The 26,943-nt window shown below is 39.5% G+C and overlaps 1 pseudogene; it reads left to right on the top strand.

The window, feature by feature from the left end:
• The first annotated feature begins 23,454 nt into the window (after positions 1–23,454).
• On the top strand, positions 23,455–26,218 carry LOC128598693 (catenin delta-1-like; annotated as a pseudogene).
• The last annotated feature ends 725 nt before the right edge of the window (positions 26,219–26,943 follow it).

Below are 26,943 nucleotides of genomic sequence, written 5' to 3'. Positions count from 1 at the left end.
GTTTTGTTTGCTTATGAAAAGTCTCCAAGTTCAAGGCTGATCACAGCAATAGATAAAGGTACCCAGAGATTCTCAGGTTAATACTCTATTTGTTGGCAACAAACAAAAAAGCAAGGTTAATTTTCTCTTCTATCGTAATAGCTTTTTAACAACTTTAGATTTCTAAATATTTTTCTTCTGGCAACCTGACTTTCTCTGACATGTGTCTGAACAAGGTCTAGAAGGAATACTCCCTGAGTCAGCTTTTCTGCTCCCTCTCTCATTACCCCAAGAGTCTGTGGCAAAGAACTGTATGCTTATCCTGGCAAATATGCTGACTCCAGACCCGATATGAGCCTTATTCCCATGGTGGTTGGATTGGCAACCTCAGCAGGCAGAGTTGGCCAAGAGAAATATGATAATCATTTGAGATCCCAGTCAGCCTCAAGAGTTTAAGTATGTTTTGGATTACTTGATATTACTGCACCATGACTTCCTTCAGTCAATTCTGTGAAGTGATCTGTGATCATTGGTAGAAAAATTTACCTGAACAAAGAGCAAGGGAGTAAATATTAACAAGATTAAATAATACCTTCCTTATCTAAAACTATTTCCCTTCCTATTTACAGTATTTCTTTAAATTCCATCTTTAGAAATTTATTCCTAGATATTTATACCATGGTGATTGTAAATTGCAAATGTATTTGAAAGAGGAAACAGACATTAAGCCAAGAGTCAGCAACCTTTTTCTATAAAGGGCTCGTTAGTGTTTTAGCTTTGTGGGCCACATATTGTCTCTGTTGTATACTCTTCTTTTCTTTACAACCCTTTACAAATGTAAAAACTGTTCTTAGCTCAAGGGCTGTTTATACCTATAATTAAACTATAACGAGCTACTTAACATATAACTGTAGCTTAGTTTGTTGACTATATCAAAGGCATCCAAAGAATTGGAATTTTAAGTCAAAGGACAAGGAAAAAAATAATTATATTTGAAAACATTCATATAACATTCTCTGCACTGCTCTAATCACTTTATAGCTAGAATCAATCGCTGTCTCTCTTTTTTTCTCTCTCTCTCTCTGCTCCTTGGTCTGAGAATGAAGAGTGAACCCATGGACCACACAAGTAAGTGAAAGGACAAATTTTATTCATACATAAGTGAAAGAGGAGAATAGGACCTCTGGCAATGGAGGGGAGACCTGAGTGGGCAGCTATTTCAGCCTTCTGTCTAGGGGGTTATATATTGCTTTCCTATCCTGTGGGCAGGAGGACCTTGGGGAGATGGAATGTCACAACCATTTGGCACCAGGGGCTAGAAGTTAATTTTAAAACTTCCCTTGTGCAGGAATGTGGTCCCACTTGGGTGCGTTCCCTGTTCTGGGAGGAGGCCGGCCCAGATGAGATCCTGCTCAGGCTGGCTTATATGAAATAGGATCTGCAATGATGAGACTGATCTCTGAGCTCACCCAGGCCTAAAAAATGGGGTCTCCATGTCCACCTCTGAATGAGGCAACCCTGTATCAACTTCACCTATTTAACTCATTTTGTTACATAATGGAAGTAATTTTTTTTTTTTTTTTTTTTTTTGAGACAGAGCCTCAAGCTGTCACCCTGGGTAGAGTGCTGTGGCATCACAGTTCACAGCAACCTCCAACTCCTGGGCTGGAAGTAATATTATGTTCATTTTACAAGTGAGGCGACTGAGTGACAGGCTTACTTACACAGGTAGTAAGAAATGGAGCTGGCGTTGTAACCTAACAAGTTGGGCTCCAGGGTCTATGACCATAATTGAAATGCTTTGCTGGTGATCAGGAAGACAGGATACTTTAGTTTACTTTAGAAAATACAAATGAAGAAGAAAAGGGCAAAAATATTTCACTCATATTTCCTTACCTTGAAATAACCACTCTTTACATTTTATTTATAATCTTTTGGTTTATAATCCTATCAGAATATTCCTATACATAACACATATAATTCTTTTCTTTATAGAACTCTGTGAACCAGGGGTCATAGTTTTGCAGATGAATAAGTGCCTTTATCAAGATGAAAAAGCTGACATGTGTATGGAACTGACATTTGAACCCAGGATGTTGCTTCTAGAAACTGCGCTCTTAACCCTTGGCCTGAAAAGCACTTGAGATTATACTCACTTGTCACACTTAAATAGTCCTTTTCACCTCAAGTTTACAAGTAACAGTCACTCAAATGTTCTTCCAGTACTTTTCATTATTATTTTTCTTGGTTTTACTTTAAATTAATCTGGATTTTATTTTGGAGTAAGAAACAAGGGAAAGATTCGATTTGGGTTTTTTTTTTTTCTAAGTGGCTAATCAATTGTCCTAATATCATTTAATAAATAATTCCTTCTTTGCCTGCTGCTCTGAAAGCTGCCTTTAACAAAGAAATCTTTTATTATTTTTAGACAATTGTAGTCCATTTGTGGAAGATGTTACTTAAGGTTATGATGATGACTTATGGGTTGCTATGAAGAAAGGAAAGCAGATTTCAGTCTGGTTTTATGGTTTTATGAGAATTTTCCTTTATAGCTATTTTTCCCTTTAAAAAATAAAGGGCAAGGATTTAGTTGAACTTTATTGTTTTTATAGAAGTGTTTAAATTTAAAACTTGGCTTGAAGAACTTGAAGGAATATTGAGTATCTTGTCCAACCCCTGTTTATAGATGAGAAAACCAAAGCCCAAAATAGTAAAAATGATTACTTAACAAATAACATTGCTAGTTAATGACTTAGCACAGGATTATTTCAGCTGCAGGTGACAGCAGTGCAACTAAAACTAACTGAAGTCCAAATCGGAGATGGTATTTTTTTTCCCTTCTGAGAAGAAGAGGGGCACAGATTTCCCCAGGCATGACTGAATCCAGAAATTACATTAAATCCATGGCTGTCTCTGCACCTCATCCCAGCTTCTCTCTGAATGTGGGCCTTGTTTCTCAGGCTCTTCCATGAGACAAGGTATATGATTGTCACTGTCTCTAAAGTTGCATCTTTTTAAGTGGAAACTTAAAGGAAAAGAGAGAAATTTAAATTCTTACTCTTCAAACACAAAATCCAAAATAAAGATTCTGATTAGTTTTCTTTCTGTCATATGGCCATTCAATTAATTGGCAAGATATAATGCAATTTGTGGTCTCAGAAAAACCATTTGGACTTGGAGAAAGGTAATAGAAACAGGAAATGGGAAGTTATGGATGGAGTTGGAGAACAATCTCCTTGGTAAAGTTCACAAGAATGGAAAACCAAGTATCTAATGTACTCAATACTAATATGAAACCAGTAGATGAACAAATACACACCACCCAAGAGAAAAACACAATTAAACTCAAATGGGGGGGAGGAGGCAGAAAATGGGGGGAGCAGGTTGGAGAGGGGAGGTGGGAGGGGATTGGTGTGTTCCCAGGCACAATGTAAGGACATATGACACACCTCCTAGGGGAAGGACACAACTATAACTTGGACTTTGCCTAACAAATGCAAACAATGTAATCTAATCGTCTATACCCTCATATTAATGTGAAATAAAAGTTAAAAAAAAAAAAAGGCAATCTACCAGAAAGAAAGAAAAGAAAAAGAGGAGGTTTCTGTAACTAGAATGAAGGAAGGGAAGGTGAACAGACAGAACTATCTACTGTCCACTAGGACAGCTGGAGAGCCTAAACTGGAGATGGGATCTTTGATTTCCCTTTCTAGCCATCGTTTCATTTCTGTTTATTCATTCAACACATAGTTACATCGTACTAAATACAATCAGGATTGTATTTAGCTGCAAGTAAGAGAATCCCCAGTCAATGATAGCATGTGCTGCAGAGGAGAGACAGGAGTTAGTTGTTGGCGTTGTTTTCTGACACCAGGCAATCTCACTGTCTCTCAAGCCCACCATTGCACTTCCTTGCCTCTGGTGCAGTATTCGCTCCTCTGCTCTCCTTCCCCTGTTAGTCACCTAACCGACAGAGGGCAATATCATATTCAATATCAATATTCATCCCTGAATCCCTCCCACATTCCTCCTTCCCCACTTCTGAATAAATCAGAATCAATATTTCCCACTTCGGTATTTCTCTGGCATTTTGTTCAACCATTGTAACACTGAATTCACTCTCCCTTATACTGAAATGAAGTTAGTGCATACATGTGGACCTCCTCTGCTGTACCACCTGTCCTCCCATCCTCCGGCTCTACCAGCTACACACATTCCCTGCAGGATCCAGAACCTAGAACCACTTTGAGTTCTGCTAAAGGGAATCACATCACCTGTGAACCTTAGTGAGCGACGCAGACTGCACTGCAGGTTTGTCAAGGGGGTCACACACCAACCACACAGAAAATGCTGACTTATATTTTCCTACTTCAGAATGGTCCTCAGAACTTGGGACTCCTCTCCCCATTATTTTGTACCAATTTAGCCCCATCTCCACACCCACGCCCCTTAACCCAGCAAAATAAAGGCTCAGCAAAATAAAGTGTTTTTTATTTATTAAGTTTGCTGAGTCTTATGCTGGAAAAGGCCCCTCCCTTGTTAGAGAGTAGGGGAGAGTTCAAAACAGCAGATGGTATTAAATTATGCTTAATAATAATTAACATTTCTTGAGTATTCATTATGTGTAAGGTACTATTTTCCCCGTAAAACTGATTGTATTATTCCCATTTTATAGTTAGAAAAGGGAGGCAGAAAGAGTTTGAATAAATAGCCACATACTACATGGGTAGGAAGTAGGAACCAGAAATCAAGCTCAGGCGACCTAAATCTGGAGGTTGGACCTTCAATAGTTAAACTCTGCTAACCTTTATAGCACTAACACAATGTCTTTGCTAGTAAGAATATAAAAATTTAGTTGGATTAAATTTACTTGCATTTCTAAGAACATCAGAAATACTCTAGCCTCTTATTATTTTTTTTTTTTATGAGAAAATAGCTTTATTTCCTTTGAGGGAGTGGGCAGACATGCGGTCTCAGAACTGCTGGAACTAACTGCTCCTGGGTGCCAGCGCCTGGGGGACACTGAGCACCGTGAAGTGCACGGTCTTGCTCGCCTGCTGTTACCCTGGGCGGCAGCAAGGCCGTCTCCGCCTCCCGGCAGCAGGAGGCAGGTGCGCAGACCAGTCCTCGCGGCCCTTCTCAAGGCGACTGTACTTTGGGATGTAGTGGAGACAGTCTCGGCGGATGACAAGGGTCCTGGGCATCTGCACCTTGGTAACCCCGCCAGACAGGCACAACCAGAGAAGCGGCCTTTCTTGTCGGTGTAGGTGCCCTCGGTGGCCTCCCTGGGAGCCGGGAAGCCCAGACCGATGTTCTTGTGGAACCCCGGGGGCTTCTCCTTGCCAGTTTCCCCCAGCAGGTCCTTCCTCCTATCTTGAAAGATGATCGGCTGCTCTCGGGAGGCTCCGGCTACGTTTCAGTCTTCCTCGCCGCCTGAAAAAGCAGACTGCAGGCCACGCCCGGTTACTTGTCGACTGCCTAGCCTCTGGACATTTCTAACATTTTATGTCATTCTCCTGGATTTCTAAAGCCTTTGTGTTTGAACGAATGAATGAACCTACTCATTTGTTAACTCTGAAACTCAGTGATCATCTGGAAATTCATTAATTAACTGGTCATTTAATATTTATGCATCCACCGTGTGGCCCCAGAGAAACCGTGAAGCATAGGCAACTCTTTCTGCCTTTGACAAGTCTTAACAAAAGGGCTGAACCATGCCATGTGATATCAAAGGCCCCTTCCTGATCTAGAATTCTGAGATTCCACTGTGTGAGAGGCTCACTCACAGTGTACCTAATTGATAGATAGATTATCACAAGAAGATGGCCCATTCTCCTCCCATCCTAAGCACTCAAATCCCTGCAAAAGGAGTAGATTCGGGTCAATTTCAGATGACTTCTGGCCTCCGACAGACTTTGGGGAAGGGAGGCGGTGCTTCTTGCTTGTATAACCACTGAGGAGAGAATCGAGGACTCCCCCCCAGACAAAGCAACCACGAACAGGAAACCCCGCCTTGCTGCCACCTGGCCCTCCTCACTGCGCCCTTAACTCCCGTGTTCTCTAGATAACTAGTGTCCTCCAGATCCAGCCAAGCGTGAAGTGTCCCTCACTCCAGAGCTGCCGGTAGAGCTTCTCTTTCGCTTTCACCCATGAGGAAGATGCTTGACCTTTTCACCCCTGTGCCCCTCATCTCCTGCAGTCCTCAGTCCTAGCTGCAGATGGGCGTCACCCAGGGAGCTCACTACACAAGCTGAAACCCAGCTCCCCAGCCCCAGGGATTCTGATTTAATTGGTTTGACATGAGGCCCAGTCTTTGGTCTGTTTTTCATTGTTTTTCTTTTTAATCCCCAGCAGATGATTTTAATGGAGACGCAGCATTGAGAACTGCAGCTCACTTAATTTTCACCTGCTGGATTATGGGGCCAAGTTTGTTCCCACCTAGAGAGAATTCAAGGATTCTGAAGCTATCAGCTCAGCAGCTCAACACTCAGAGCTTAATCCCACTGTGGCCTGGACTCCCAGTGCCAGTAATTACAGCCTGTTGTTGTTCTTTGTAATTGAGCCCCTACCCCAAAGGAACATAAGAGGTAAAAGAGGAACAGTTGCCCGGTGGGCACAATAGCAGCTGTTTAGCGCCCTCCCACATCTTTCTGCCCCCCATCTCCTTCTCAAACCATTTTAATGAAGTTGTTCTGAGTGAGGGTCACTTAGTGACGAGCAGGTTTAGAAAAGTATCCGACATCACATCTCTGCACCCAGGCCTAGGCCAGGCTGCCAGATATTTCTCTTCATTTCACTATAAACAACTCTATTAATGATACCTTCATAATCTTTTTCCCAAAGATGACTCATCTTTAATCTGCTTTCCTTTCTCCTCCCTCTTCGAACTTGCACTAGTTCATTCCCGAATTTTCTCCTCTTCCTTGAACAATTTTTATAAACCTTTTCCCCTACACATGACTATAATCATGCCTAAACATAAACCTAATGTCAGTGATACCTTGAAACTAAAGGGAAGCAACATTTTTTAAAAGTAGAATTTTGACGTGAAAATAAATAACATTTGGAATCTGTAAAAGGACTATCAAACACTCTTCAAAATTCCAGGAAACCATTCAATAACACAACATAATAACGAATGTTAATCAGTTTGTTTTCTGCTTTGATATTTGTTTTGCAACTGTTTTGTTTTTTACTGTTTTTTCTACTATTTTTCACAATACTTCATTTTGTAGGTTAGTCTCAGAACCATGTCTAACTGTGGTCCCCAACCCCCACAACACACACAGGCCGGTACTGATTAGTCCATGGCATTTTAGGAACTGAGTTGCACAGCAGGAGGTGAGCAGTGGACAAGCAGAGAAGCTTCATCTCTATTTATAGCCACTCCCCCTCACTTGCATCATTGTCTGAGCCTCCCCCACAAGGGATCAGCCAGGACATTAGATTCTCACAGAAGCATGAACCCTACTGTAAACGATACATGTGAGGGATCTAGGTCGTGTGCTCCTTAGGAGACCCTAATGCCTGATGATCTGAGGGGGAGCTGAGGTGGTGCTAGTGCTAGGACCATCTAATTGTAGGAAAACAAGCTCAGGCCTCTCACCGGTTCTGCATTATGGCAAGTTATATAATTATTTCATCATATACTACAATGTAATAATAATAGAAATAAAGTGCAAAATAAATGTCATGGGCATGAATCATCTGAAGCCATCCCCCTGCCCTTCTATTTGTAGAAAATTGTCTTCCAGGAAACCTGTCCCTGGTGCCCAAATGGTTGGAGACCACTGATGTGAAACATTGCTTTAACTGGAAATTCTACTCAGTACCAGACAAGGTTTGGAACTCGACTCGTGTGTAAATTGGGAACTGCATAAATATACCAAGCACCATGATGGGTACTCTCTTAACTAAGAAACACACTTTTCCAGTGTCAGAAGGGAGAGTCCCTGAAGTTTGCCAAAGGAGAGAAATGAAGATGAGGGCAGATTTTAATCACATATAATTCTCTTTATAAAAAGATTGGTAACTTTCCAGCCATCAGTGAGCTAAAGGGACTTACTCTCTTTTTTGGCCCATGAAAATCTGCCATATATGATTTTCCTAGTGCCTAAAGGAGTCTCATGACACAGCACCTCTTGTACCCACTTTACTATGACAATCAGAAGACACAATTCCTATTATAATCCCTAGAACTGTTCTCAGAAAAGAGCTTTTAAAATTCAAATAATTGTCTAATAAAGAATAAGTGCTCCAAAATATATTCATTTTTCCTGACATTGAATATAAAACTAATCTTGATTCTGTTCTCTATTTTGACCAGTTAGTGAGATACTCTGTGAACATTAGCAAAAGACAAAAAGAAATTCAAATGTTTTAAAGCACATAAAACAATTTTTTCTCTATTATGCAGTGAAGTACATGTACATATTCTCCCTTGAGAATATCACAATCATGATTCATGATGTGTATGTATTTTTAGTACCTATTCAAATTAGCCATTGTGAGTCAGGTATCCTAAGATCATTTAATTAATTGCCTGCATTATCTAAACCCCTACTTAAATTTCTTCCCTAGACATATTACTCCTACTGACTAAATTATTCATCTCGCCAAACTTTCTAAACTGACAAAGCCACTTTCCAGCTAAAGTGCTATCGTGAATGCAAGCATCAGCTCAACGAATATTGATAATTTTTCTTTTATTAAAAGATAAGAGTAAAGAACTATCATGTCTAAAAAGAGATACTTAGAGCTTAAAATCTGTCAGACCATATGTTGTACAACTCCAAGATCCAGGAAACAAAGGCATCCTTCTCCTGGGGGTACGTACTATTGCAATCATTGGAAGGGATTAAATGCCAGTTCATTTGTGTAACTACACTGTCATGTAACATCTTTAGAAGAGAAATGGATATGAATTGCTGGGGATGGTGAAGGGAAAACATTAGTTAATTGGCACGGTCTGATCTGCATGCATTTGTGCCTGTGTTGTAAGAATGCATATGAGGACATGTATTTTTCTTTCCTAGTGCCCTTGAAATTCCTTTGGAGGAAATTACTTTTCTTGTTTCTCATTAAAAGTCAATGGAATGGCCACAACATATAGAATTTAAAGCAGTCTTCACCTATTAGTAAGGTAGCATCTTACAAAACATTATAGGATCTTTGTACTTCTTTTCTCTACGTTGTTCTTTTCTCTACGTTGAAATGTTAGCACTTTTTTCTGTTTTAATTCATTGTTTTAAAATGTAAACCTTCTTTTAAAACCTTGAATTAAGATTCCAAACCTTTTGCTATTAATCCCTAAGTATGTTTTTCATACATGTTGCCCATTTTGTAATATCTTATACGTTTTAGATGGTGCAAACTCATCCATCTTCAGAGATTTAATTACAATATTATGCTAGATAATCATCCTGAGCCTGTGTACATAGTACATTGGACCAGTTTGGACCTCAAACAGTCCCAACCCCAAAACAACATTTTCTTCTCCCTTTGTAACTATCAAATCTCCACTTCTCTTTAGATTAGAGAGACCCAACTACACTGCCATAGTTACAAAGCCAAACACTCTTAAAATGTTAAAGTTGAGAGGTCCAAATCTTCTCCTATTACTTGCAGTGTTTGTTCAGGTTGATTGTAAAGGTAGAAATGGCTAGTCTTTGTCAACTAACAAAATTACTCCAGTCCTTGTCAGGTGACAGAGGAGGCAGGAGGACATGAAAAGTAGTAACTGTCAGCATATTCCTTCTAGGTCATGAGGCCATATTTCTTTTAGTTTTTAAGAATTATGTATGTACATATTTACATACACATGATACAAAGATACAGAAGCATATAAAATAAAAACGAAATCTCTACCTTTCCTCAGTTACCCAGGGTCCCTCTTTGAAAGCAAACACTGTACCCACTTTCTTGGAGATTTTGTCAGTGGCAGTCTCTGCATTTGCCAACATGCATGCATAAATTTTCTCTCTTCCTCCCTTCCTCTCTAGCTCCTCTTTCCTTTCATATAAATATAGTATGCTGTGTGCTTTGCTCTGCTCTCTGATTTTTCAGTCTTGAAGATTATTCCGTGTCAGTACATATAAAAGTCACTCAAGCTAGTGGCTGCATGGTGAAGCTTTGTATGACACATGGCCATTCATCTTAACAGTCTCTTGATGACCAGTTAGATGTTTTCCGTCTTTTACTATTATAAATAATCTGCAACAGATATTTCATTTGTATATGTAGTAGAACCTCTGTAAGTTGACCACCAAAGGGACTGTAATGAACTGGTCAATGTATAGAGGTGGTCAACACAAGGAGCTGGGTCTATACCCATGGTGCATGTCTGGTCTATGAAAATTAGGTCAACTTTTAAGGAGGTGGTTAGTGTAGGGAGGAGGTGGTCAACTATGGTGATTCTACTGGATTTTGTACTCCACATAGGTGATCCCTAGAATAAATAAAATAAAAATTTCAACCTAGGAGTTGAAATTGTTGGTCAAAAAGTGTGAGCATTTTTAATTTTGATAAATAGAACCAAACTACCCTTTATACATTATACCAATTTTCATTCCCAACAGTATTTATAAACAGGAAATAATATTTTTTGTTAGCAGCCATTTCAAATTTGTGTTCAAGAGGAATAAAAGAACAAAATATTCTTTTTACATATTATAAATAGAAAAATCCAGTATTTGAAAGATAGAAAATATAAAGAGATAGCAAGTTGACAGTACTATATATGGTAACCATTCAGTTTGTTGAAAAGAAAATCATTATCATGTTACAAGAAAGGGTTTTGAACTATATTTTTGAAAGCCATGAAGTCTGTTAAATCTTTCAATTTCATTAGTGATATTACCAAAAGTAATAGTAATTACCAATAATAATGACAATGATAGAAGAAATATTGTATGGGATACATAAAACTTTGATACACGAAACAGCTTAAGTATATAATTAGGCTGTGACCTTTTAAATCTGTATTAGTAATGGGAATCAAATATTGCAAGACTCTAATTAGCCCTCACATTGATGAATAGCTATTCTGAAAGTACATCTTAATTGTTTTAGGGAAAGAAACATTTGAAGATATATTTAATAGAGCTATACCAGTTCTGACCAGGGAACCAAATACTATGTTACTTCATAAAAAGATAAAAGTTTTATAAACTTGTAGAATAGTGCAGAAAGATGTAAGTATATAGTTCAGGAAGTAAGAGTCTTAAGGAATACAAACATTAAAGAAAAAGAGTTCCTCCCTTAATAAGGTTTCTAAGAGTACCCAGTGACTATTCCATAAAGGAGAATTAAGGTATGCATTGGTATAATCTCCGATTGTCACTTCCAGATATTGGTGATGTTAACAGATAAAAATATATTTACATAAAGAATTTACAAAGATCACAGTGACCTGTTCCATATAATTTCCTAACAACAATTTGAATTATAATTTAAAACTTTAAAACAGATGATTGATAAGTGTGGTAGCATTCTATTCACCTTATTTTGTGAAAGTCCATTGCTTAGTTTTGTCTTTTGCATCATTGTGGAAGCTAGGTTCTGTCCTTTAATTTCTGGGTGTTTACTTTGCTGAAGATCCATTGTGATGGTCAGTGTGTAGAATAGGTTGAATATTTCCTATAGAGCTGGTCTTGGGGTGGCAAATTTCCTCAATGTTTGCATATCAGTAAAAGTTTGATTTCTCTGTCAATTTTAAAGCTTAACTTAGCAGGATATAGAATTGTGGGCTGGAAATTGTTCTGGTTAAATAGATTAAAGGTAGATGACTATTGTCTTCTGGCTTGAAAAGTTTCATTAAAAAAGTCTGTGGTCACCCTGGAGGATTTGCCTCTGTAGGTCAGTTGGTGCTTACTCCTGGCAGTTTGCAAAATCTTTTCTTTTGTCTTGACTTTAGATAGGTTCATCACAATGTGTCTTGGAGAAGCTCTATTTGAGTTGAGGTGACCAGGGGTCTGATATCTCTCTGAAAGGAGTATGTCAGAATCTTTGGTGATATTGGGGAAATTTTCATTTATAATATTCTCTAGAATGGCTTCCATTCCTCTAAGACATTCTTCTTCCCCTTCTGGGATACCTATAACTTGTATGGTTGAACGCTTGCTTCAAAAGGTCCCATAATTCTGTCAGTGAACGTTCTGCTTTTTCTCTCTTCTTTTCCGCTTCTTTAACTATCTGTGTTATCTCAAGAGCTTTATCCTCTACCTCTGAGATTCTTTCTTCTGCATGATCTCATCTGTTGTTGATACTTTCTATTGCATCTTTAAGTTCCCTAGTTGCTTCAGTTCCTTTAGCTCTGCTATAGCCTTTCTATATTCTTCATATCATTCATTTCTTATTTGATTCTGTTTTTGGATTTCTTTTTTGTTATTTTCCACTTTCTCAGCAATTTCCTTCAAAATTGTTTTTTGATTGTTTTCCACTTTCTCAGAAATTTCTTTTATTGTTTTCATCATCTGTATTTTAAATTCCCCTTCTGTTATTTCTACCATTTCTTTATAGGTAGAATCCTCTGCAGTAGCTATCTCATGGTCCCTTGAAGGGGTTGCTCTGAACTGGTATTTCATGTTGCCAGGATTTTTCTGCTGTTTCTTCTTCATGAGTGTTTTCTTGTATCTGTTTCCTCGCCCTAATTTTCCTTTCACTTTCTCTTGCTCTTTAAGTTACTGTGCCTCTGGCCTAAAGTTTTACTGAGTCGTTTCGGTACAGGACCAGAAGGATGAGAAGATTGAAGAACAGGAAGGGAAAAAATATTTTAAAAAGAAAGAAAAAAGAGAAAGGAGAGGAGGTGAGTAAAAGGAAATATTGGCAAAAAGAAGAGAGGCACTGAAAGAAGGAGACAGGAGTAATATGGGTGTATAGGAGGGTACTTTGACCCAACCTTAAAAACCCTCAGCCTCTGGGGGTGCTGGGTTGGAAGGTTCCCTTGAGGTCAGCAGCTCTTTGCCTGCCTGATCAGACACAGTACCCTACCTCCACCAGGTAGAGAAGAAAGACAAAAATTCTATAAATCAAACTGAAACAAACAAACAAAAACCCTTGTGGGATAAAATTGGGGAAAAAAAAACAAATAATAGGGGCAGAAACACTAGCAAAAATGAAGTCATAATTGTTAAAGAAGGCAAAAATGGAAGATTGTATTTAAACTAGAAAAGTGGGGCAGCACCTGTGGCTCAGTGGGTAGGATGCCAGCCCCCTGAGAGTGGCAGGTTCAAACCCAGCCCCAGCCAAACTGCAACAAAAAAATAGTGGGGCATTGTGGTGGGTGCCTGTAGTCCCAGCTACTTGGGAGGCTGAGGCGACAGAATCGCCAAAGCCCAGGAGTTGGAGTTTGCTATGAGCTATGACACCACAGCACTCTACAAAGGACAATAAAGTGAGACTCTGTCTCTACAAAAAAAAAAGAAAAGAAAGAAAAAGAATAAACTAGAAAAGTGAAGAAAGAAAAGAGAAAAAAAGGAAAAAAATCTAGAGGAAAAATGTTGAAATTAAGAAAAAAAACCCCAAAAACGAAAACAGTATATGTATCTTGCTGAATATTGTACGGGCAAAAGGTGATCTTCTGAGGTATGAGATGTTAATCACAATGCTGGTACAGCTGTACAAGATGGAGACTGGAGGCCTATGCTGATTTCTCAGACTCCTCCAGCTCTGAAGCCCAAATATCTCCTCAGCCCACTTAAAAGACACTCCAAACTGCAAACCTTGGCTGAGCAGAAGCTTTCCAAGGAAAGAACTTATTGCTGGGATATCTCCTGATGTCGCTGCCCGCTTACCCAATGTGCCAAAACCAGTCTCACTCTATGCCCCTGAGGGCCAAGGCTGTAATCTGCCAAACACTTAGATCTCCACTCTTCCCCAGTGTCTCAGTCCCCACCTTTGGGCAGCTTAGTCACTAGATTACTCACCCAAGGTCTCCCAGCCCATCCCTGTGCTGCAACCTGCAGGTGCAGCTCCCACACAGAGGCGGTGTGGGCAGCCCACAGCTGAAGGATATTAGCTTCTTACCAGCTCAGCAGCTCAGTGCAGGGCCCCAGACAATGTCCAAAGTCATCCACACACTGGCCCAAGATCTCCCAAGGCAATTCAATTGAGTGCCCAAGTTCAAAAAACCAAAACAGCCCACAGGTAAGGCTTTTCCTGCCTGCAGTCTTGCTGTTGCTATGGTTACAGCTACAGGCAGCCTCCAACGAAACAAATGCACCTAACACTTGCCAGTTCTCCACAGCTTTTGTCCTCCTCGTGGGGTCCAGAAGTCTCTCACTGACTCCTTGTGTCACCAAAGGGAAGTTTCGGGGCAGATCTCACCAGCCAGAGATCCCTGGAGTCTTATCTCCACAATCTCACTGCACCCAAAACCAAGCAATGGACTTTCACAAAATAAGATGAATAGAACGCTACCACACTTATCAATTTTCTCAATAAGTGTCAATGGCTTGAATTCCCAACTGAAGAGGCATAGATTGGCTGACTGGATTAAAAAACAGAAGCCATTCATTTGCTATCTGCAGGAAACACACCTCATGTCAAAAGACAAATTAAAACTCAGAGTTAAGACTTGGAAGTCAATTTTTCAGGCAAACGGAATTCAGAAGAAAAGAGGGGTTGCAATCTTATTTTCAGATACATGTGGATTTAAAGCAACTGAAGTTTAAAAAGACAATGATAGTCACTTCATATTGGTCAAGGGAAAAATACAACAAGAGGACATTTAAATTCTAAATATTTATGCACCCAATTTAAATGCTCCCAGATTCCTGAAACAGACCTTACTCAGTCTGAGCAATATGATATCCTATAACACCATGATAATAGAGGACATTAACACCCCTTTCTCAGAGCTGGACAGATCCTCTACACAGAAATTAAACAAAGATATAAGAGATTTAAATGAAACCCTAGAACAACTGTGCTTGATAGAAGTATATAGAAAAATCCATCCCAAAAATAAAGAATATACATTCTTCTCATTGCCCCATGGAATATTGTCCAAAATTGATCATATCCTAGGACACAAAACAAACCTCAACAGAATCAAAAGAATTGAAATTTTACTTTGCATCTTCTCAGAACACAAGGCACTAAAAGTGGAACTCAACTCCAACAAAAAGTTTCAACCTCACACAAAGGCATGGAAGTTAAACAACCTTATGCTGAATGACCTTTGGGTGCAGGAAGAAATGAAAAAGGAAATCAATAACTTCCTTGAGCATAACAACAAGGAAGACACAAGCTACCAAAACCTGTGGGATACTGCAAAAGCAGTCCTGAGAGGAAAATTTATCACATTAGATGCCTACATTCGAAAAACAGAAAGAGAGCACATCAACAAACTCGCAAGCCATCTTATGGAATTGGAAAAAGAAGAACAACCTAAGCCTAAACCCAGCAGAAAAAAAGAGATATCCAAAATTAAATCAGAGATTAATGAAATCGAAAACAAAAGAATCATTCAGAAAATTAATGAAACAAGGAGTTGTTTTTTTGAAAAAGTAAATAAAATAGATAAACCTGTGGCCAGACTAACTAGAAATAAAAAAGTGAAATCTCTAGTAACCTCAATCAGAAAGGGGAAATAACAAATGATGCCACAGAGACACAAGAGATTATCTCTGAATACTACCATAAACTCTATGCCCAGATATTTGACAATGTGAAGGAAATGGGTCAATATTTGGAATCTCACCTTCTCCCTAGACTTAACCCAGATGAAATAGATCTTCTGAACAGACCAATCTCAAGCACTGAGATAAAAGAAACAATAAAAAATCTCCCAACAAAAAAAATGCCCTAGTCCAATGGCTTCACCCCAGAATTCATCAAAGCTTCATAAAACAACTTATTCCTATATTGCAGAAATTGTTTCAAAAAATTGAGGAGGAAGGACTCTTCCCCAGCACATTCTATGAAGCAAACATCACCCTGATTCCAAAACCAGGAAAAGACCCAACTAAAAAGGAGAACTTCAGACCAATTTCACTCATGAATATAGATGCAAAAATTCTCAACAAAATCCTAGCCAATAGATTACAGATTATCATCAAAAAAGTCATACATCATAATCAAGGAGGTTTCATCCCAGGGATGCAAGGCTGGTTTAACATACACAAGTCCATAAACATTATCCACCATATTAACAGAAGCAAAAATAAAGATCATATGATCCTCTCAATAGATGCAGAAAAAGCATTCGATTAAATCCAGCATCCTTTTCTAATTAGAACACTGAAGAGTATAGGCATAGGTGGCACATTTCTAAAACTGATTGAAGCTATCTATGACAAACCCACAGCTAATATTTTACTGAGGAGTAAAAATGAAAGCTTTTCCACTTAGAACTAGAACCAGACAAGGTTGTCCTCTGTCACCTTTACTATTCAACATAGTGCTGAAGTTCTAGCCAATACAATTAGGCAAGATAAGAAAATAAAGAGCATCCAAATGGGAGCAAAGGAGATAAAACTCTCCTTCTTTGTTGACAATATGATCTTATACGTAGAGAACCCCAAGGACTCAACCACAAGACTCCTGGAAGCCATCAAAAAATACAGTAATGTCTCAGGATATAAAATCAATGTCCACAAGTCAGTTGCCTTTCATATGCCAATAACAGCCAAGATGAGAGGCTAATTAAGGACACAACTCCCTTCACCATAGCTCCAAAGAAAATGAAATACCTATGAATATACCTAACAAAAGAGGTGAAGGACCTCTATAAAGAAAATTATGAAACCCTAAGAAAGGAAATAGCAGAGGACTTTAACAAATGGAAGAAAATATTGTGCTCGTGGCTGGGAAGGATCAACATTGTTAAAATGTCTATACTTCCCAGAGCAATCTACCAATTCAATGCCATCCCTATTAAAATACCAACATCGTATTTTCAAGACTTGGAAAAAATAATTCTGCATTTTGTATGGAACCAGAAAAAAACCCGTATAGCTAAGGCAGTTCTTAGTAATAAAAACAAAGCAGGGGGCATCACGATACCAGATTTTAGGCTGTACTACAAGGCCACAGTGGTCAAGATAGCATGGTACTGGCACAAAAATATAGACATAGACATTTGGAATAGAATAGAAAATGAGGAAATGAAACCAACAACTTACAACCCTCAATAAACCAAACAAGAATGTACACTGGGAGAAAGACTCTCTATTCAATAAATGGTGAAGGGAGAACTGGATATCCGTATGTAAAAGATTGAAACTGGACCCACACCTTTCTCCACTCACAAAAATTGATTCAAGATGGATAAAGGACTTAAATTTAAGGTATGAAACAATAAAAATCTTCAAAGAAAGCAAAGGAAAAACACTGGAAGATATCGCCCTGGGGAAAGACTTCATGAAAAAGACTGCCATGGCAATTGCAACAACAAAAATAAACAAATAGGATTTAATTTACTGAAAAGCTTCTGTACAGCTAAGGAGACAACAACCAAAGCAAATAGACAACCCACCGAATGGGAAAGGATATTTGCATATTTTGAATCAAACAAAAGCTTAATAACTAGGATCTATAGAGAACTGAAATTAATCCACATGAAAAAAGCCAACAATCTCTAAAGAAGACAGAGGAATGACTAGCAAACATGGAAAAATGCTCATCATCCCTACCATGAAATACTATTCAACCATTTTTAAAAAACGGAGATTTTGCAGCATTTGTATTAACCTGGATGGAGGTGGAACACATTATTCTTAGTGAAGCATCACAGGAATGGAGAAGCATGAATCCTATGTATTCAACTTTGATATGAGGACAATTAATGACAATTAATGATACTGTGGGGGGGTGGGAGAAGGGGAGAACAGATAGGGAGAGAAGGAGGGAGGGGGTTTGGGAAAAGAAAAGAAAATAGCAACTAATTCTCACATAAGTTGGATTTAATTTTGACCAACAATCCCATACATCATTGGGGAAGAGAGATGAACAGAACCTTCTCTAAAGAAGACAGAAGAATTACTAGCAAACATATGAAAAAATGCTCGTCATCCCTAAGTGTTAGAGAAATGCAAATTAAAGTCACCCTGATATATCATCTAAGCCCAGTAAGAATGGCCCACATCACAAAATCTCAAAACTGCAGATGCTGCCACAGATGTGGAGAGAAAGGAACACTTTTACACTGCTGGTGGGACTACAAAGTAATACAACCATTTTGGAAGGAAGTATGGAGAAACCTCAAAGAACTCAAGCTAGACCTCCCATTTGATCCTGCAATCCCATACTGGGCATCTATCCAGAAGGAAAAAAAAAACCCCTTTTATTATAAAGACACTTGTACTAGACTGTTCATTGCAGCTCAATTTACAATCGCCAAAATGTGGAAACAGCCTAAATGCCCCTCAATCCAGGCATGGATTGGCAAGCTGTGGTATATGTATACCATAAATACTATTCAGCCATTTAAGAAATGGAGATTTTTGCAGCATTTGTATTAACCTAGATGGAGGTGGAACACATTATTCTTAGTGAAGCATCACAGGAATGGAGAAGCATGAATCCTATGTATTCAACTTTGATATGAGGACAATTAATGACAATTAATGACATGGTGGGGTGGGAGACAGGGAGAACAGGCAGGGAGAGAAGGAGAGAGAGGGTTGGGGAAAAGAAAAGAAAAAAAGAAAAGAAAATAGCAACTAATTCTCACATAAGTTGGATTTAATTTTGACCAAAGTACATTATTTGAACAATAATTTTTAATTTGACTCATTAATATGTTGTTTAGGATATTGCACCCTCATTTATAAGTGAAATATGTTTGTAATTTCCCTTTATAATAATATATTTTTCCAATTTTAATATCAGGTCTATCCAGATGAAGTAGAATAAATTTGAAGTATTTCTTCTTTTTCTATTTCTATAAGATTTAGCATGATCTGGTTTTTTTTTTTTTTTTTTTGTAGAGACAGAGTCTCACTGTACCGCCCTTGGGTAGAGTGCCGTGGCGTCACACGGCTCACAGCAACCTCTAACTCTTGGGCTTACGCGATTCTCTTGCCTCAGCCTCCCGAGCAGCTGGGACTACAGGCGCCCGCCACAATGCCCGGCTATTTTTTTGTTGCAGTTTGGCCGGGGCTGGGTTTGAACCCGCCACCCTCGGCATATGGGGCCGGCGCCCTACTCACTGAGCCACAGGCGCCGCCCTAGCATGATCTGGTTTTTGAAATCATCTTCTATTTTTATTTATAAATGTTAGTTGTCTATTTTTTGAGACTTTGGAAAGAAAACATTGCAAAATATTAAAAAAAAAAAAAAAAAAACCAGAAATCAAGCCCCCTTTATTAAGAATTCTCAACCAGGGCAGCACCTGTGGCTCAGTGAGTAGGGTGCTGGCCCTGCAAACTGCAACACAAAAATAGCGGGGCGTTGTGGCAGGTGCCTGTAGTCCCAGCTACTTAGGAGGCTGAGGCAAGAGAATCACCTAACCCCAAGAGCTGGAGGTTGCTGTGAGCTGTGACGCCACCGCACTGTACCAGCACAACAAAGTGAGACTCTGTCTCTTTAAAAAAAAGAATTCTCAACCATCTTTTTGTTATCCAAAATTCATTCTATCAATCAAAATTCAGGCTCAACTGACAGTCAATACCACTGTGTGGATTTTTCTGATCACATTATTGGGATTGGACTAGATTGTTCGGTGGAAAACCTCACTAATAAAAAGTGGCTGAATAAGTAGTTTTTGAAAATTGATTCATAATATTCGTACATATTTGAATATGGTGTGGACAATAATTTGCTACATGCAGAGAATATGTAATAATCAAGTCAGGGCGTGTAGGGTACTTATCACCTCCATCATGTTTCTATGTGTTAGGAACATTTTGTGTCCTCTCCGCTAGCTATTTTGAAATTTACAATACACTGTTGTTAATTATATAGTCACCCAACTCTGCTGTTGAACCTTAAAACTTATTCCTTCGCTCTGACTGTACGAGTATGTCTGTACCCATTAACCAAACTCCCTTCGCCGCCATCCCCCCCTCCCCAATGAACAGTTTTAAAAGACAAAGTCCCACAAAGCTAGTTCACATATTTCAATTGGGTCAACAAGATACTAAAGAAACAATTTGAACAATTTGGTAAAAAAAAAACAAAAAACTACTCCTTAAGGCAGTTAAACATAAAGTTAGTCAACCTCGGTTTAAGCATAGTCTAAGCCTCCTAACCCTGTTTTCTCATTTCTATATGGGCGTAAAGATTCCTGTAACCACTTCCTGAGGTCATTGTGAAGGTTAAATGAGATGCTGTGTGTAAAGTATTCAGCATTGTTACCAGAGCATACTGGGCACTGTATATATATATACACAGTGTACATATGTATGCCACGTATATACATATATATGGTATATATGTAGTGTATAAATTCAGTCAAACCAATCTTTTGACATCATATAAAATGTCATTTGACTGAATTTTTTGTATTTTACCCAGATACATATCATGTGATAATCTTAGCCCTGATCTCAGATGAAAGAGAAAAGGTGGCAAACACACTTCTTTATAGTAGTCCTTTAAAATTAATCTAAGTATGTAACTCTGTATCATATTTCACCACAACGCACGTGTCAAAAAATATGACTGAAGTATAGGATACATATCACATGAAAATGAAATAGCACTACTCTCAGAAGAATGGGTGAGAAGTGCACTAAAATGATTGAACATTTATATTTAACACTAACCTTAAGTGTTCTTATTCACTCACAATAGCATAGTCATCATCATCTTTTTTGAGACAGTGTCATGCCCTGTTACCCAGGCTGGAAAGCAGTGGTAACATCTCACAGCAACCTCAAATTCCTGGGCTCAAGCCATCCTCTTGCCTCAGCCTCCTGAGTAGCTGGGACTACAGGTGCACACCACAGAGCCCAGCTAATGTTTCCATTTTTTTGTAGAGACTGGGTCTCACTATGTTGCTCAGGTAGGTCTCAAACGCTTGCCCTCAAATGATCTCCCACCTTGGCCTCTCAAAGTGCAAGCATTATAGGCAAGAGCCACAGTGTCTGGCCATCATCATGATTATTATCTTTCCATTTCTACCATCAGCATTGTATGTGATGTCAAGGCATTAAGTAGCTTTTAAGCTTAAACGGTTAATTCTCCATCCTGTTGTCTTTTCAACACTATTTTCATTTCTGCACTGCCTGATTGGCTGATTGGCTGATTGGCAGTCAAATGATATATAGTCATCTTTGGGTTGTTCTAGGCTTTTACACCCTAGTATCTTCTCAAGGAGTTAAGAATACATGCAATTCAGGAGTATAAAGAGAATCTATTTTATATCTCTTTATATAAACAAGTCTCCTTGTACAAATGTAGGAGTCAACCTCTGGATTTCTGGAATAACACATCTTGAATGTTCCCCAGATGCTGCTTCCATGGTGACACACGAACTGGCAACCTTCTGGACTGTGTTATTGTAACAGCTTGTTCTTTTCTGTTAAAGCAGAAAAAAGGGTTTTTAGAAAATGAAGGACTAAAATGAAATGTTTCCCAAATCATTGCCCCTTTTCTTGTCTATCTACGATGCTATCTTAGCTAAATATAAGTTCTACCAGGGTAGGGAAACTGCTGCCCAAAAGTTCTCCACCCTTGAATTCAAAACAATCAAAAGTCATTTGTACAGGTGACTAGATTCAGTTATTAAAATATCCAGAAAAATGGTTGGAGCTGAGGATTTTGAGGCTGCAGTGAGCTGTGATCATGCCATTGTACTCCAACCTGGGTGACAGAGTGACATCCTGTATCTTAAAAATATTTAGATACGTACACGTCTACCATGTACATCTCTATCTACATAGATACACGTTGCCAGATAAAAGCAGGGCAAAATATTTATTTTCCAAATAATGTTAATTTTTGAAACAAATACTACTAAAGAAATAAATTAGCCAATTTTCTTTCCTCTGCATTTTGCAAAAAGAATCTCCAATAAGATCACAATGCTTTACTTATGAAAATAACTGTGAGTAATGAGTGCTTTACATCCATTAGCTCACTTCAGTCTTACAATGAACCTGGAAATTAGAGATTACTATCCTCTCTTTAAAAATGAGGAAATTGTGGGTCATCACACTTATTTAACTTGTCTACAGTTAAACAGGTAGTATGATTGTCCAAGTACTGTGCTCATGTATTTGTGAGTAAAAGCTGTTTCATAGATATTCATCTCCAGATAATAAAACCAGAAGAAATTAATTCAAATTGTAATTAACAGAGTATTGAGGTAAGCTATTTTATTAATGAGGATGAGCTGTGGAAAGGAGCACTGAGGGAGTTTTAAAGTATTGATGATTCATCCCTTCTTAAATCCAAGGTGGGCTCGCTGGTGCTCATTGTATCACACCATACCGCAGCATAAAAGATGCAGTATGGTGTGATAATTATTAATTGATCAATCTCTAAGTTCCAGGTTCATTGTAAGACTTAAGTGAGCTAATGGATGAATTGATAATTCCCCCCTTCTTAAATCCAAGGTGGGCTCGCTGGTGCTCATTGTATCACACCACACTGCATCTGCTACAGGTTCTGTATGTATTAAAATAGCATGTAACAAAAAATATTTTGAAATTTTTTCAGAGAAATAAATTGTTGAGGAAAGTTTTGAAATCTTTATCTAAGTAACTTAAAAATTAGAAAATATATGTAGTCTTTTCCCTTGGGTAGCCTCAAGGTAATCCTAAACACAAATGACAAAAGACAATGAATGGATAAGAGTGACGAATGTCACCACAGCGTACACAGAAGTCCTGAAGGCGGGCTTCACTGTTATTACTGTTCCTTTGCTATTTCTGTGCCAGAACTCAAATGACTCCTTGGGTATTAGAGAAAATCTGCCCCTAAAATAAGATTAGCACAAAATCCTCAGGGAGATTAATGCCTCCAAGAAGGTCATTTTGATTCAGGCGGGCAACTTTGAATTTGGATTTCAGCATTTGAGTAACTCCTCTTAAGCCAATAGCCACCTTTCCTTGATATTAAGGTTCTAGATCAAGTTTTAGAATGACAAAACATTGTGACATCATGGTAAAGTACAAACGTCCATTTTCTCAAAATGGTAGTTTCTCTGTCTTAGCAGCTGTGTTCTGCCAAACTGGCCCCAATGACAGGAAACTAATTCATGTTTACCTTTCAGTGCTGTCCCATTCTCGCAGGTGTCTCATAGGCCAACAGACACTATAGTTTGCTCTAATTTACTTTTATTATAAAGCAATCATGACTACAGTCATGAAAGGCAGCTCCCAATCTCACTTTTTGGAGGTAATCATTGTCTTCCGTCATTTGTGTTTAGTTCCTTTTATTACTTCCATAATTCTCAATGACATTTCTACAATTCTACTTCTTGATTTTAGATTGACTTTTGAAATTTCTATTTTTATGTTCATTGAAATTACATTTATATAACTTTAAAAATCGAAAGTCAGGTTGCATCTGAGGGAAAAAAAGGAGAGGGAGAGAGAGAAAAGCAAGAAAGATCCTGAAAGGAGGAAGAGGTGGCGAAAAATCAACTGGCTTACTGGATTTGTCTTTCTCAGCACATTGGTGAAGCCTTGGGTCTCTTTCTTAAAAGACTTGTTTTTAGAAGTCCACATTTGAGAATGGCTGGTTTGTGGGCGATGCTGACCTTGAGAGACAGAAATTTTCAGATTTGAAACTCAACAGACCCCAGGATCACAGTCACCTTCTGCATAGTACCATCCCCAGAATGCAGGAGTCGGGGCAGATTGTGGAGACCTACACAGAGGACCACCCTGAGGGAGCCATGTCTGTAGTCTCTGTGGGACCTCAGACGATGGAACTACTCGGTGCACAGAGACCACAGTTAAGAAAGTAGTGAAGACTGTGACAACACGGACTGTATAGCCAGTCCCTCTGGGACCAGATAGGCTGCCTCTGGATGCTTCTTCGGTTTCTAACAACTATGTCCAGACTTTGGATCGTGACTTCTGCAAGAATGGCAATGGGGGACCTGGTCCTTATGTAGGGCAAGCAGGCACTGCTGCCCTTCCCAGGAACTTCCACTACCCACCTGATGGATATAGCCGCCACTATGAAGATGGTTATCTAGGTGGCAGTGACAACTATGGTAGTCTGTCCTAGGTGACCCGTATTGAGAAGCAGTATAGGCCTAGCCTGGATGGCTACAGGGCACCTAGTAGACAGGATGTTTATGGACCCCAGCCCCATGTTTGGGTAGGTGGGAGCAGTGTGGATCTACATCCTTTTCATCCAGAGCTTTATGGGCTAGAGGATGACCAGTGTAGCATCGGCTATGATGACCTGGATTATGGTCAATCATTCCACATTCCACATCTGATTATGGCACTGCCCATCAGACTGGGACACCCTCTGACCCTATTAGGAGCTATGAAGACATGATTGGTGAGGAGGTGTCATCAGATCAGTACTATTGGGCTCCTTTGGCCCAACATGCATGGGGAAGTTTGGCAAGCTTGGATAGCCTGTGCAAGGGAGGGCCCCCACCTCCCAATTGGAGACAGCCAGAGCTGCTGGAGGTGATCGCCATGCTAGGATTCTGCTTGGATGCAGTCAAGTCTAATGCAGCTGAATGTTTGCAACACTACATTACCGCAATGACAAGATGAAGACTGACGTGCAGAAACTCATGGGTATCCCAGTACTGTGGGGATTGTTAGATCACCCCAGAAAGGAAGTATACCTTGGAGCCTGTGGAGCTCTCAAAAATATCTCTTTGGGGCATGACCAAGATTGCCATAAAAAACTGTGATGGTGTTTCTGCCCTTGTGCGATTGCTACAAAAAGCTCGTGATATGGACCTTACTGAAGTCATTACTGGAACACTGTGGAATCTCTCATTTACTGGAACTCATGGAATCTCTCATCCCATGACTCAATCAAGATGGAAATTATGGTCCATGCACTGCATGCCTTGACAGATGAAGTGATCATTCCACATTCTGGTTGAGAGTGGGAGCCTAATGAAGACTGTAAGCCATGTCATACTGAGTGGGAGTCTGCTTACCAACCCAGCTGGCTGCCTCAGGAATGTAAGCTGAGAGGAGTGAAGCTCGCTGGAAACTTCGGGAATGTGATGGTTTAGTTGATGCCCTCATTTTCATTGTTCAGGCTGAGATTGGGCAGAAGGATTCAGACAGCAAGCTTGTGGAGAACTGTGTTTGCCTCCTTCGGAACCTATCGTATCAAGTTCACCGGGAGATCCCACAGGCAGAACGTTACCAAGAGGCACCTCCCAATGTTGCCAACAATACTGGGCCACATGCTGCCAGTTGCTTTGGGGCCAAGAAGGGCAAAGGGAAAAAACTCTTAGAGGATCCAGCAAATGATACAGTGGATTTCCCTAAAAGAATTAGTCCTGCTCGAGGCTATGAGCTCTTAGTTCAACCAGAGGTGATTCGGATATACATCTCTGTCCTTAAGGACAGCAGACTCCTGCCATCCTAGAAGCCTCAGCTGGAGCAATTCAGAACTTGTGTGCTGGGTGCTGGACGTATGGTTGATACATTCGCTCTGCTCTGTGTCAAGAGAAGGCTCTTTCTGCCATAGCTAACTGCCTGACCAGTGAACTTGAGTGTGTAGTCAAAGCTGCATCTGGAGCACTAAGAAATCTGGCTGTGGATGCTCACGACAAAGAATTAATTGGTAAACGTGCTATTCCTAACTTGGTAAAGAATCTGCCAGGAGGGCAGCAGAACTCCTCCTGGAATTTCTCTGAGGACACAATGGTCTCTATTTTGAATACCATCAATGAGGTTATTGCTGAGAACCTGGAGGCTGCCAAAAAGCTTCGAGAGACATGGTATTGAGAAGTTGGTGTTAATCAACAAATCAGGGAACCACTCAGAAAAAGAAGTTGGAGCAGCAGCACTTGTATTACAGACCAGCTGGGGATATAAAGAACTGTGGAAGCCGCTGGAAAAAGAAGGGTGGAAGAAATCAGACTTTCAGGTGAATCTAAACAATACTTCTCGAAGCCAGAGTAGTCATTCATATGATGATAGCACTCTCCCTCTCATTGACCGGAACCAAAAATCAAATAAGAAACCTGATCGGGAAGAAATTCAGATGAGCAATATGGGATCAAACACAATCATTAGATAACAACTATTCCACATTGAATGAGAGAGGGGACCACAATAGAACACTGGATTGATCTGGGGATCTAGGTGATATGGAGCCTTTGAAGGGAACACCCTTGATGAAGATTTAGCACCACTGTCTCCGTTCCATCTGGGCTTATGATACTTTAAATGTATGATACTTATGTACTTTTATTTTTTGGTGGTGAAATGGACTGATGATTTTCTCTTTCTTCTCTGGACTATTGTGCCAACTTCCAGGCTGCCACCTGCCCTTATAGCCCTAAATGGCTGCCTTCTTTCCAACAACTCCCAACTTCTTCTAGTCAACTTTGATTGTCCTGTTCCCAACCTACCCCAATTTCTCCCAAGAAATCTGACTCAGTTATTTGCATATCTCGAGAAACTGCTGCAGATTAGTTCTTTTTGCCAGCTCTCCCTGAACTCTTGGCCTTGTGTGGAGGGAGGAGGAGAATGGGAATCTTCACTGGAAGCTGTGGGAAGACTTGGAAGTTATATGCTATATATGCAATGCCCAGCAATCTGAAAAAAAAAATCAAAAGTCAAATAGTACTATAAAGTTGGTAATGAAGCACAGGAGCCTCTGAGGGTCCTCTCTCTCTCAACCTCTCATGTCTGGACTCCACAGGCAACTTCCTTCAATTCTTTTCTCTCTTTCTTCAGCTATTTGCATTCATAATTCTAAATAATATGCTTATAGTGCTATTTTTATTATTCAATTTTAAGTACTCATTCTTCAGCTTCTAACTATGAAAAATTTGGACTGGCTCCTGTACATCACTTCCCCACATTCTTTTCTACCCACCCTTACACTTTGGGTCAAATTGGTATTCCC

The sequence above is a fragment of the Nycticebus coucang genome, chromosome 11 (genome assembly GCF_027406575.1).
Source record: "Nycticebus coucang isolate mNycCou1 chromosome 11, mNycCou1.pri, whole genome shotgun sequence".
NCBI classification, from domain to species: domain Eukaryota; kingdom Metazoa; phylum Chordata; class Mammalia; order Primates; family Lorisidae; genus Nycticebus; species Nycticebus coucang.
The sequence above is the reverse complement of the archived record's forward strand: the minus strand, read 5'-3'. Positions and strand labels throughout refer to the sequence as shown.